A 14351-nucleotide genomic window follows, 5' to 3' on the forward strand; every position below is an offset into this window, starting at 1 on the left:
CCTCTTAGCATCATCATATGTCTGGCATGATCTTGTATTTCCACTGGTCTCAGACTGTAAACAACAGGAGGGAAAAACCCAGCAGAAAAGAGGAAGACAATACAAGACGACTTGGAAGCCATTTTGCTCCATCTTCACCATGAGAGTTAATTGTAAAGAAACATTTTTCTAAAGGGTGCCATCAGTAGATCTACAACTACAGGAACGAATTACATTAAGTAGAGTATTTTGCAAGCATTACTTAGAAATAACTGTTCAGCATAGCAGCCATAACTACTGGCACATAATTTGATACTTATAAGAATGTATTGCTGCAACTAGGTAACAAATGATTTCAAAAATGTTTCATGTGAAAACCTAGCCATTTCACTACAAATGAAAACAATTTTAAAAGAAAGTAAAAAATCAGAGTTCATTGTAACCTCAAGTTAAATCAATGTAATTAATGTATCTCTGCCTTGTCTGGTAAATCTCCCTGTTTTCTATGATTCCTGGAACTTTTGCTCTTATATTTCCGTTATTCCTTATTTTACAGTGTACCTGTATGCTTGTACATAGAATAGCAAAATCCAAAATCACATAATCCATATGATCTCTATAGTCCCTTTTCTAGTACCATTGAATAACTTTCCAAATAGGGAGGCCTTTGTGTGTATGTTTATGTTCACATGGGTGAGAGTCTATACAAAATTCCTATGGCCTAGCTGATTAGAGCATATTATCTACAGGTTTGGGTAACATAAGATCAAGGTAGCAGATCTGAATGCCTGGTAAGCCACTTAGCTTGAAGCTGTTTCATGACCATATGCTTCAGACTTTAGTCTAGCTCACCATATAACAAATACTAGTTATTGATTATAAAGGACTACGTAAAATAAAGACTTCAAACATATACAGTAGTAGATCTCGGCAGTCAAAGTAGTGTAGATGCTATCAATAGGCTGGCCATGGCAAAAAATGGCGTAAGTAATGCTTACTATAATATCTCATAATATCTGCAATTTTAAATAGTAACCAACCATAAACTACCGAGATGCCCATCACAGGAAGCATTCATTTCTTAGCCTAAATTACTGTTGTTAAGACTATTTTTTCTCCCGGGTAGTGGGTAAGACTCAGTCACCTCTATGTTGTGTAACACTTAAAGTCTAAGGTTTCACTGATTTCATATTTTATACATATGTTTAATATTGATCAAATATTCATTTTAACAGACACCAATGTGATCAGAAAAAGTATAACATGTGCTGAAAACTGCTTATTGTGTGGACATTGTGTGGGAACCAATAAAAGACAAAGAGCTATAGAATAAATCATTTTTATTTAATTTTATTTACTTTTAAAGTTAGACTCATATTCATTCTGGTCTCTCTGAGTTGTTTGCTCCAACCTGTTTGGTCTCACTTTTCTCTCTGTATCGCAGGAGTCAGAACTACAAGCTTCAGAAGTCAGTTCAGATGGTTATCTGCAATTTCTCTTTGTAGTGCTATTTGAGGTCAAATCCATTACAGCATATGTTCAGACTGACTTTGCACACTTAACTCCACTGGGCTTTCAGTGACATACTTGGCGCTTCACCTGAGAACCTGTTATCCATAGATACAAGAGATGTTAAAAGTGATACATACAAAAAAAGAAAGAAAGAAAAACTGATTCATGCCTACATAGTACATTTATGGCTGACTAATCCATAGCTCTTAAAATGACCTAATAAACACCATGCCACCTTTTTTAAAGATTAAAATCATTTTGCCACTAAATGGTGCTATTATGTTCTCAAGTCACCTTAGACTCCAGTCAGAGATGCGTGAAGTGTTGGCTCCACAGACTTCCCGGAGAGGACAGCAACATAATCTTGTCACTGCGTAATTTGCCACTCACTAAGGAAATGTGTGTCAGGGAACAAAATGCACCAAACATTGGCAACTGATTCAGAAATAGCAAACACTGAGAAATCTTCTTTTCCCTTAAGGAATGCGATAGAGTGAGCTTTGCAACTGTGCCCCTCAGATTTCATCAACGTGGATTCTCTTGGAGGATTTATTGTTCCAAAAATACAACCTAATATGATTTTCTGTACTGATAATTAATTAAAGCAGAGGAGCCTCGGCGATGATAATACACAAATAGATGGAACGGATTTGCCTTTCCTTTAATGTGCCTTTTATTGCTTCTTAGGAAACTCCCCCCCAAAATATTATATAGACAACAAAGGTAAAAATATTTAAATTGTTGCCTTTATTTTATTTTATTTTATTTTTTGAGATGGAGTCTCACTCTGTCACACAGGCTGGAGTGTAGTGGCGCGATCTTGGCTCACTGCAACTTCTGCCTCCCATGTTGAAGCAATTCTCCTGCTTCAGCCTCCCAAGTAGCTGGGATTATAGGTGTGTGCCACCACGCCTGGATAATTTTTTGTATTTTTAGTAGAGATGGGGTTCCACCGTGTTAGCCAGGATGGTCTCAATCTCTTGACCTCGTCATCCAACCACCTCAGCCTCCCAAAGTGCTGGGATTACAGGCATGAGCCACCGTGCCCAGCCAAATTGCTGACATTATAAGGGATACTGAAGGAACATTAAATGACATTTTGTGCTTTCATTTAAAAAAAAAAAAAAAAGTTCATCCAAGTTTTTTTATTTTAAAAAAAGTTCACAGTTAAGAAAACAAAGCAGGCCAGATGTGGTGGCTCACGCCTGTATCCCAGCACTTTGAGAGGCTGAGGCAGGAGGACTGCTTGAGCTCAGGAGTTCAAGACCAGCCTGGGAACATAGTGAAACCCTGTCTCTACAAAAACAATACAAAAATTAGCTGGACATGGTGGCATGCACCTGTAGTCCCAGCTACTTGGGAAGCTGAGGTGGAAGGATTGCTTGACCCCAGGAGGTGGTGGTTGCAGTGAGCTGAGATTGCACCACTGTATCCCAGCCTGGGCAACAGAGTGAGAAGCTGTTAAAAAAAAAAAAAAAAAAAAAAAAAACAGAAAAATTTAAAAAGTAAAGCATTCACCCAGCATAGTTTCAGTGGTATTTTTGCCAAAAAAAAAAAACAGTGCTTAGGAGCCAAGCGCTCTCCTTAGGAGTGAGACACAGCCTACAGCCAGCCTGAGAATGCCTTGACATGGCCTCAAAAGCACCTGGGCCATTGCCCCAACCACTCTCTTCTCTTCCCCTCTGCAACCTCACACACACACAGATGCCAACCATAAGTAGGTACTTTCCAGGTCCTCTCAACAGCTCTAACTCACAGATTTGAGAAGAAGTGAGGAAAGGGGAGATCTGGTTGATATATTTTATGCATGTTTTCTCTGTTAAGATCCTATGCAGAGAATTTTTAAATATCCAGTTTTTAACTTCAGAGAAGTAAAATTCTAAAAGCACAAAACAAGCTGCCACCCGTTCTTCCAAGAACCAGTTTATTAATTTCCATATTCATCTCTCAAGCTCAGAATTTTCATATCTCCTTTAACCTTATAATTTCTGACCACCTCTTGCCCAACACTTCATCCCAAAATATTCTGTCCAAACCTTGTTTTGTCCTTTCTATTTCTTCCTTTGTACTTCTAGCATCAATTTTGTTCCTTTCAAACCATTCTAGTACAGGCCCTTGTCACCTAATAGTTGATTTCTGAAGCGTTTTAAGGTTATTTCACTATTTAAGTTAAGAACTATGAATGGTCTGAGAAATTAGCCTATTTGCAAGTTAACAAATTGGTTTGCCACAGTTTCATAAATTCTAGAAGATACAAAACTCTGGGGTCAGAGACAAAGTATTTTGTTACTTACAGCAATAGCAGTAAGTACCTGAAGTGTGACCACTCACACCACTTTCCCAAGCCTCAATTTCCAGAGGGCAATGTAAAAGGGTCAGGTGACTCCTATACACACATGCAGTAGGTAACACTACAGGAGAGGAACCCTGTACTCAGGGAACCTGAATCTTTTATAATGGACAGTAAGCCTGCTCATACTTGGCTCTAGGTTGACACATTATCTCATAATGCCAAACTATAAATAAACCTGCCTTTTGCTTCAGAAGGAGACATGATCTCTATCTTTCAAAGCTATTTTCTATGCAAATATCCACGAAAAATGTAGTCCAGAACAAACACAGTCAGTGGCCCTGCTGTCAAGATGTACAGAAATGCAAGAAACCCATGAAGAATTGTCTCCCAAAACTTTAGCCTTAGGAAGACTATTTAACCTCTCTAAATTTAAGTTGCCTCATCTATAAAATGTGATTGATAATACCTACTTCATTGGATTGTTGTCAAGATTAAATTCAATAATGTATGTTAAAAAATGTTTTAGCTCATTGCCTGACCCAAAGTATGCAATAAACAAATTTATGTTTAATGGTTACTGTATTATTCAAGGTCTGCCCCTTCTTACCTAGTCTAGGCTGAGTATCTAAACTTACTTTCCAATTATTTCTCATCCACATACTGCAGTTTGTGTTCAATGGCCTATTCACTTCCCATTAAAGAGGATAGGTGCATATCCATCTCTACAACTTTGCACCTCTTCTCTATCTAAAATCCCTCCCCACTTTTTGCCTTCATTCCAACTACTTTTCATAGCCAGCTAAAGCTCTGCCAATTCTTCAAAATTCCCCCAAGTCACTGCAGAATGAAAAGAACTTCCCTTCTGGCAACTTACTACATTTGCATATACCCCTCAACAAATGCCAGTTTCCCTTCCCTTTATTATATTTGCATATTGATGGATTTAACTTCTCTCAGCTGATCTCTCACTTGGCTTCTTTTTAACATTTCCATGTGGCTTTCTTGCTTCCCAAGTAAAAGTCAATTATATGTACAAAATAAATTACATAGCAATGTAGTACCATGATACAACTGTCAGCAAGAACCCTTCTTTTTCTCCAAGGTGATTAAGGAAACCTTTATTTACTTATTTATTTTATTTTACCAACAAAGTTTTACACCTTCAATCCTCCAAACAGGCCCCCTAAATTTTTTAATCTTGAAAATAACTGTTTCATGTAGTAAAAGAACCTGTACTTACCAGTTCAGCTATAACTCCCTGAGCAAAACTCAAGTTAAGTAGAAACTGGAAGTTAATATACTCTTTCTGGGAAAGTGATCTAAGTTGAATGGAATTGAAAATTCAGTGCAGATGTCTACCTGTCACCAGAAATGGCCATCATCCCTGATGTTCTGGGTTACAAAACCTTAGTAAAGGGAACAGGATGAATTAAGCTGTTATCTGAAATGGCATGAGTCACTCCTACAGGCAATCTCATAGCGAATACAGGTCACATCCCAGGGTAAGTTATCCAGGGAAACACGTGTGTCTCAGGTCTGGAGCAGTTTTCCAGCCATGTCCAATAAAACCAGTATAATTCCAACCCAAGAGTCAGGGAGCCAGGGTAGGCAGCATGGCTGCAAGAGAGAGCTGAGGGTAGCATGTGCATGACAGCACAGAGCTGTATATGCACTCTTGACTGACATCTCAGAGGGAAACTCAGTTTTGATCTGAGCCCATTTCCAAGTATTATTTTAAAGAATGACTTTTTAATATAATACAACATAGCACATACTATCAACAGATTAACTACATCAGTTAAGATGCTGATGCTTTCAGAAAGACAAGGAAACATCCCTCTAGAGCAATGTTGTTTAATAGAATTCTCTGTGATGTCAATGTTCCCTATCAGGGCTTTCAAGTGTGACAACCACTAGCTACATATGGCTATTGTGCACTTGAAATGTAGCTAGCACATATCAGAAAGCCACTCTTTAAATTTTATTTAATTTCAGTTAATTTAGGAAGCCACATGTGACTAGTGACTCTTGTGTTGGATGACATAGCTCTAAAACCTACCATGCAGCTGTCTGTACTGTCATGAGCACTGTCTCATGTAGCCCTCATACTAACCCTGCAAGCTAGGTGTTATGTTTATTTTTACAGACAACGAACAGAGACTGTGCTAGTTCTAATCATTAGCACAATATTATATAATGAGTAAGTGGCAGAGCTAGAATTCAATCAGGTTTTTCTAACCACAAAGTTCAAGTATTTCTTTTTTTTTTTTTCATTTACCCCACCTTAGCGTCTCAGAATCAAATTCAAATTCTCTAACGTGTCACGAAGATGTTTTATACTATAATCCCAACCTATGCTTCCAGCCTCACCTCCACCACCATCCCTTCTACTTCCTCTATTTCAAGAATACATTTGCTCTCCAAACCCTGATGCATTTTCCTAACTCCCTGACTTTGAATTCATGGTGTTCATAGCCTTGAAAGGCCCTCTGTCTACTTCCCATCTCTCCATGCCTGGTGAGCTCCTGTATTGTGTGCTGATTATCTGTGTGTGTGTCCATTTCCTTGTCTAGAATGTGAGCTGAAGGAAGAGAGTCTTACTCAGGTTGTGCTCCCAGGATGTAGTATAGTACACAGTAGATACTCCAGAAGTATTCAGTTAAAAACAAATAAAGGGGAAATGAAGATGTGACAGCATTAAATTCATCACACATTCAGAAAGCCTTATAGGGCATGGCCTATTCTGGCCCTGAGAATTGTGTAGACAATGAGTATATTTAAAAAGCAAGATCTATTCCCCAATATATTGAAAGACTTGCTTTACAATTTTGTGAGGAGAAAATGTATACATGACCAAGGCTGACAGCGAAGACCACCAGCGCTCACACCTAGGTTAAAGGAAAGCAGGATCACGGGGCTGCTGAGGATCAGCTACACTGGAGTAGCCAGCACTTTACATCTAAGCCCTAGGCAATCGGACGATGCACAGGTTGCCTAAATTGGGGCCACAAGCATGCCTTCCCAACTGCAAGACTTGAATGTGTTAAACCATGAAGGAGGAGTCTTCAACCTATGGGGAGCACCCAGTTGGGATGAAAAGTAGTTTCATTCATCCATGGGGATACGTGGCCAGTACAACTGCTTCCCGGAATGGATGTTCACCTTGACGGGACCAGCCAGCTATGTGTTCCTGTCTGAGAAAACCTAGGAACTGGCTCCTGATTCAGCATATGTATTGCAGGTGGGCTGATTTACAAACACATTGCTATCCTGGCAAACAGGTAACCTTCAAACCTCTCTCCTTTCACCAACACACGTGCACCTATATAAACATAACAAGACACCCTTGAGCTGCCACCAGGATACAAAAGCTGAGTCACTGACAGGAATCAACAGATTTGGGTGGAAATTCTCCATATTTTCTTTGTTGTAGTTCAAATTTTCATGGAAAGCTTGGTCCACCTCTGAAAGTCTTACAACAGCCTTAGATCAATGATTCTCTACCCTGGCTTGACATGACAATGACCTGAGGAATTTTTAAAATATACCTATGCCTGAGTCTCACCTTCAGAACTTCTGGTTCAACTGCTCTATGAGAAGGCCAAGGCACTAGGATTTTACAGATGCTCTCCTGTGACTACAATGTGCATCCGTGGTTGCGATCAAGAGGCCTAGCTCGTGAGACCAGTAGCTTAATCACCAAAGCTACCCTAGGGAGAAGGGTAGTGTCAACATCAGCACTGCAGTTGACTGTAGGAGCAGCCAACAGAGGGTGGTGAGGAAACTGCACAAAACAAAAGGAACAGTGAATTTCAGAAGAAAAATATTAGCCTATGGCTCAAGAGTATGCAGCACATTCTTAAATCAACTCATTGGCCTCCTACCTGTGACTTGGGGTATGTTTATTTTACAACATTGTGTGATTCCTGCTACTGTGACTTGTTTGTTATATTTCAATTCAACAAACAGTAATGGAATGTTTATAATGTGCATTCATTCTCTGGGCCAGAGAAGAATAATACTGGAAAATAACATTGAGAACCTAAGAGTCTAACAGGGGAAATGTGATGTGTTGCTTGCTGAAATAAATACAGTAGGTCCTCACCTAACATTGTGAATAGGTTCTTGGAAACTGCAACTTTAAGCAAAATGGTGTATAACAAAACCAATTTACCATAGACTAATAGACATAAACAAGAATTAAGTTTCTATGGCATTATTTCTGGTCCCACAAATATCACCAAACTTCCAAATAAAGATCGAAAACACTTCTAATATCAAACATGGACATAAATGTGAGCTATACATACATTTTTAAAAGACTAATAAAAACAAGTAAAATAATTATTTATCTGATTATTCCAGTTTGCGTTGTGGGTAGCCAGAGCCTATTCTGGCAGCTCAGGGTGCCAGGCAGGAACCCACACTGGAAAGGATGCCATCCCATCGCAGGGCACAACCACACACACACACACACACACATACACTCTCACCCAGACTGGCACCATGTAGACACACGAATTAACCAAAGACGCAAAGCTTTGGGATATGGGAGGAAACCAGAGGACCTGGAGAAAACCCACGCAGACGTGGGGAGAATGTGCAAGCTGCACACAGACCATGATCCTGGCCGGAAATTGATTGTTTTCTCTCATCAACATTTTAATAAAACAACATTGAACAAAACGACATTATTTGAAGACCTGCTGGATAGGTATAAATGTGCTATGGGAGTTCCAGGTACAAAGGAAGGAGTGAATTAAATTAACTCTCTCACTCAGCTTAAGTCAAAGGCCTTACGATTGTCTGCCAAACGCTGGATGAGCCACTCCACTACCTGTCTGACTTTGGTTCCTGCTATGCTCCCATTATTTGCCCCAATCCAGGTGTCCTCCTGGCAGTTACTGGGACACTTCAGCATGCTCCCAACCTAGGGCCTTTGCTCAGGCATTTCCATGCCTTGAATGCTCTTCTCACAGCCACATAGCAACTTCCACACTGACTTCAAGTCTTTTCCCAAATGCTATCATCTCAATGAGGCCTACCCTGCTGACATTATTTAAAAATGAGACCAGCCATGCAAAGTGGTGGCTCATGCCTATAACCCCAGCACCTTGGGAAGGCAAGGCAGAAGAATCACTGGCAGCCAGGAGTTCAAGACCAGCCTGGGCAATGTAGCAAGATCCTGTCTCTATAAAAGAAAAAAAATTAAAATTAGCAGGGCATAGTGGCACATATCTGTAGTCCCAGCTGCTTGGGAGGCTGAAGTGGGAGGATTGCTTGAGCCCAGGAGATCAAGGCTGCAGTCAGCTACGATGGTGCCACTACACTCCAGCCTGAGTGACAGAGCAAGACCTTGCCTCTAAAATAAGAAATAAATAAAATAATATTGAGACCCATCTGTACCCAAATTCTACCCCAGTACCCCAATCTCATTTCTTCTGCTTCATTGTTTTTATTGCATGTGTCCCATTCCAGCACACTGCTCAATTTACTTATTATGCTTATTATTATGTGACTGCTTGAACTAGAATGTAAGCTCCACAACTGTATGAATCGTAATGACCATTCACAAATCTCAAGAGCCTGAAATGATGCCTAGCAGATGCTAAGAATTCAACAAATTATGTTGAACTAATGAATGAGGAATTTAGCAAAACTTTCATTTAAGAGTAATGTGCTTCCTTTTCCTTCTAGTAGAATCTAATTTGCAATCCTGTAGCCAGTGTGTTTATGAGTTGGGACAGACAATAATAGCCCACTGGACCTATGGTGGAGAGATTTTTTTCCCCTGACTCCTGTGTGAGCAGTGTCAATTATCCATCCATTCAATCAACAAATATTTATTTAGCAACTATTTTCTGCTACATGCAGGGGACTGTGAGCATCCAAAATTCTGACCTCTAAGGGCTTAAAGCTCAGTAAAAGAGGTGAGGTTGACACACAAATTTGTGCAATAAGAGGCAGGATATTCTGAGCCCTGAGAGGAGTGCAGACAGCAGCGTGATTTGGGAGTCCTCAGATAGTACTTTAAGTATGACACCCAGGACAAAAACTTCAGCCATTCTTGCTGTGGGCAGCAAAGACATAGGATGACACTAATCAGTTCATTTACCAAAGATGGGGCTTCTAATTTTGGCCTCCTATAACCTGCTCGCCTTCATGAGATGCCTGCCAAGGGAGTTGAGAGATGTCATTGTGCTTTCTAAGCACACTTGAACTGACTTTTGATAACCTTTACCTACCAAATCAGGCATGAAAACCACTGAACAATGGTTAAAACACTGTTTATTTTCCTTTTTTTCCCCCTGGCTTTAAGGCTCCTGGCTATTTGTTCTAAACTATATACAGTACAGTATGTTTCACGAGAAGCCTGCAGAGCCGCGCTCAACCACAGCTTAGCAATTGGGCTATTCTTTTAAAGCTTATGCAAGTCCTTACTGTAAATGCGTAAATGTAAAATAGCTTGGATCAAAATGCATCGTTGATTTGACATGAAGGTGAGCGAATGATTTGTTCCTAGGAATAGAAGCCCTCAGACAAACAGTGTTAATGGGCCTCACCACAGAGCAGTTGGTGACAATAACAGAGTTAATTTTAAAGAAGGAGAAATTAAATAGTGGTTGCAATAGTCCTAGCCACTCTTAATTATTGTGATGGCAAATTATGAACAATTTCCTGTCACTTTCCCTTCTAAAGCAATTATTGATGTTTGCCTTATGGCTGAACTGTGCTGAAAACTCTGTAAGCAGGAGGCTGTCTGATTCAATGCTTTGTGGGCTCATATTCAGAACGCCTTTTGGTCTGCAAAGTTGCTGGATTATCTGTAAACACAGTGAAAGGAGACAGTGATTGCATGAAGCAGAGGGAATGCACCTGAATGCCAATAAGGCAAATGTCATGACAGGAACACAAAGCCAGCATTCCATGTGACCTTTTAGATAGAAATCAATTTAGTTTGGTACCATCTCAAACAGAAAATTATGGTGTAATTCCTCATGTCAATACATAATTTATTTTGTAATAAATAACTACCCGCATATTTATGGAGTGACTCTCCCCTCGTGTTTATGATGCTCTCAGGCACTGTCTCTCCAGCACACACTGCCGAATCATTGCAGAGCTTTCTGTTTTTCAGGCTGTTCTCTTCACTAAAGCTTGGTGATGACTGAAGAAAACATTAGAGGATTAAAAGCCACTTTCTAACTCTGCAAAAAAACCTAAGTTGTTCATTTTCTTATTTCCAAATTACCTAACATCAGGCTGAAGGATTCATGAGACCAAGTTTAAAAAAAAGAAATCAACGAAAAGCAATATTAAGCCCTAGTCTACAGTACATTTCCTAATAAAGGAAAGCTTCTGCCTTTAAAGTAGCATTAGCATCAGGCAGTGAATCAACAAAGGAAGAGAGCTCTGTCTTTCCCCCAGTTCCCCTCCCCTTAAATGCATCTGCTTCTTTGTGGGAGGTCTGAAGACAGGGGCTGCCTCCCAAAGTCACCTCACTCTCTGTCATTAGGATGCAAATAGGGCAAGTCTTGTGAAGCTCTACCTTTTCCCCTCCGGGTCAGAGCTCCGAGTCTCCCCCAACCTGGCACTGACAGGGGACTCTTCCCACTGACAGCTGGTCACTGACCTAGCTGAAAGCAGTCGGGGGTCTTCCCTGAGCCTTGAGCCACAGGTGACCTCATCACTAACTGAGCCATCACAGTGCACAGTTAGCACTTTCAGTCCATGGCCTCTGTCAAGGACGAATGAGACCTGAGCTCTCATTGGAAGTGTGGTGGAGACAGCAGGGAGTGGGAAGAGGCCTGGGGGCACTGCGGGCACTCCCTATCACTGATTAGCCAGCATCAGATTCGTGGATAACTGAAGAGATTTGGGACCTTAGTGGCTAAGGCCCAGCATCTTTAACAAGTTTCAGAAAAATGGAAGAGGAGGAGAATTCACAAGACAGAAAATAAAGAATAGCGTATATGCTGCATAGAACAGACTGTATTTGCATTTTATTAGCTTCTAAATACCTATTTTGAGATCATTTTGGTATTAAGGATTACAAACATCTGTCTGTAATGTGGTTTCTGTCTCTGGCTAACTTCTGTAGTTTAATAACACAAAGAAATGACAAAGTTAATATGAGACACCACAATCATTCCTTTGGAAATTATCCACCACGCCACACAAATACACACACACACACACACACACACACACACACACACATGAAACCAAACCAAATAAACACATTTCTTTGGCTTCACGGATGAAGTGATAGCCCGTAATGTGGAAAAAATAAGGGCTCTGGCTCAAATACAACATATTGAGAAGTAGAAATCAATACCCAGAGAAGGTTTTACATAGCACTCGTATTATTTTTAATGAGTTGCTGTATAGAACTACCATGACAGAATAGAGTCCAGGATTTTCTGAGGACTAATTGGCTTCATTCCTCCAGCATGCCAACAGAGTACTTTCTGTTCTGTTTGGAAAACATATGCTGGGATCTGGATCAATGAAATGAGAAAATATTGGCCACCTAATGGGTGTCCAGAAGGAAGACCTCTGCTGCATGTTTAGGGGAAATCTTTTCTGAGAACATGGTCATCTCCATGTCACATTCACTTTGTCCAAATAGATACTGAAAACAAACTTCTGAAATCATCTTCAGGGGGCTCAACTTATCTAGGGTCAATAGTCTGAATCTCTGAGATTGTTTTGTCAAATTAAGAACCAATCGAGATGTTTTTATCTTTGAAATAAAAGCTTTGTAAAACCATTGTCACATCATATGGACAAAAATGCATGTATGTGTTTTTTTCTTGCAGAATTTTATGTGTAATAAGATTTATGTGACATAGCATTTGAATGTAATGCTATGGTTTAAAGAAATAAGTAAATTTAGCACTGGAGAATAATAAGATAAAATCAAATCTTTAAAATTTCATATGATTTAATAAAGAGTTATTTTTGGAAGAACTGTGGCTGAATATTCTTCATCATTACTGAAGATAGTATTAATAGAATTGGCTTACAATAACACATGAGGAATTTAGATAATTGTGTATATATAAGTCACCTCAAAGATCATCTAATTCAGAATTGGGGAAAATATGTGTTTTGGTGACATCTTTAAGCTTCTGGGTCAAACCTCCATTTCTACCTCTAGACATTCCACTTATGCATCAATAAATTCCCTTGTTATTCAGAAATAAAATCATCTGGTTCAATTGTCAAACATATACAAGTGAAGAAACTGTGGCACAGAAAGGCTAGGACTAACGCAAAAGTATGCTACCAAACCAGCTTAAAACAATAAACATTTGTTATCTCACTGTGTCTGTGGGTTGGCAATAGGGGCACGACTTGACTTGGTACCTCTGGCTTAAGGTGTCTCATGAGGTTGCAGTTCCAGCTAAGTTGTCAGCCAGGGTTGCAATTGCACTTGAAGGCTCAACACTTTGGGCAAGTGAGGGATGGAGAAGAGAGGAGAAATCCACTTCCAAACTCATTCCTGGGGTTGTGGGCAGACCTTGATTCCTCCCCACATGGATCTCTCTACATGCTGCCTCACAAAATGGCAGCTGGCTTCCCCTAGAGGAAGCAATCCAAGAGAGGGCAAAGAGAATTCTCAAGATGGGAACCACAGTCTTTACAGAACTCAATATTGTAAATAACATTCCTGTACTTTATTCATATTCTCTTCATTGGAAACAAATCATGAGGTCCAGCCCACACTCAATGGGAAGGGATTACACACAGGCATGAGTATGAGGAGGTGGGGGCATGGGGACCATCTTAGAGGCTGCCTTCCACAACTATGATCACAACCCACACCTTATCCCAAACCCACTGTTTTTTCCACTACACTTTGCTGAATTGAAATGGATCATTTCCAGACATTAAAGGTTAGTAAACACTGGACAGGATATTTGAGAAAATTGTAGGGTCTCCATCTCAGAATATCTTTTATAATAAGACCTTCTTTTACCTACTGGAGAAGGTTGAATTTGAATGCCTCTAGTAGATAAGAAGAAGTGCAGTGTATACTGTGTGGTATACACTGGGGTTTAAGAAGCTGTCCACCCGCGTTATTAACTAGGTGAAGAACTCATTTTGTTTTCAAGGCTTACTTTCCTTACCATGAAAAGTCAGAATGGGATTAAGTTTCTACTATGTTTCCAATTTTGTTACAGCTTTAAAACAATAACTTTTATATCTGGTCTTCAGGTTTGACCCTACATATAAGTAAATTAAGTGATGATCCCCAGGATTTGACACAGTGAAAGAAAAAAATGTTCTGCACCAAAATATTTCTCTCTCTGGCTTAAATTTCTACATTAGATGTCCTTTTCTATTTGTTATTAAAAGCCTCTGCTAAAATGCAAATGTGTTATCTGGAATAACAAATTAAACTATCATCCCAAATTAATATTTAACTGAATTTGTTTCTCTTGTTAACTAACATATCAGCTGGTAGGGATCCAGGGAATGGGGTAAATAAACAAGTAAATTTTAATGAGAATGGATTTTTCCAAGAGGATTTTAGGGCAAGAAAGGACAGATTCATATG

General features: G+C 39.7%; 1 long non-coding RNA gene across 1 annotated transcript in view; it reads right to left on the reverse strand.

The window, feature by feature from the left end:
- Positions 1-1341: 1341 nt before the first annotated feature.
- LOC129060012 (uncharacterized) overlaps positions 1342-14351 on the reverse strand; it is a 162187-nt gene continuing 149177 nt past the window's right edge. The window contains exon 3 of the long non-coding RNA XR_008526319.1: positions 1342-1586. This is a non-coding gene — a long non-coding RNA (uncharacterized LOC129060012). The remainder of the gene's footprint in view (positions 1587-14351) is intronic.

Source organism: Pongo abelii, chromosome 5 (assembly GCF_028885655.2).
Source record: "Pongo abelii isolate AG06213 chromosome 5, NHGRI_mPonAbe1-v2.0_pri, whole genome shotgun sequence".
Taxonomy (NCBI): domain Eukaryota; kingdom Metazoa; phylum Chordata; class Mammalia; order Primates; family Hominidae; genus Pongo; species Pongo abelii.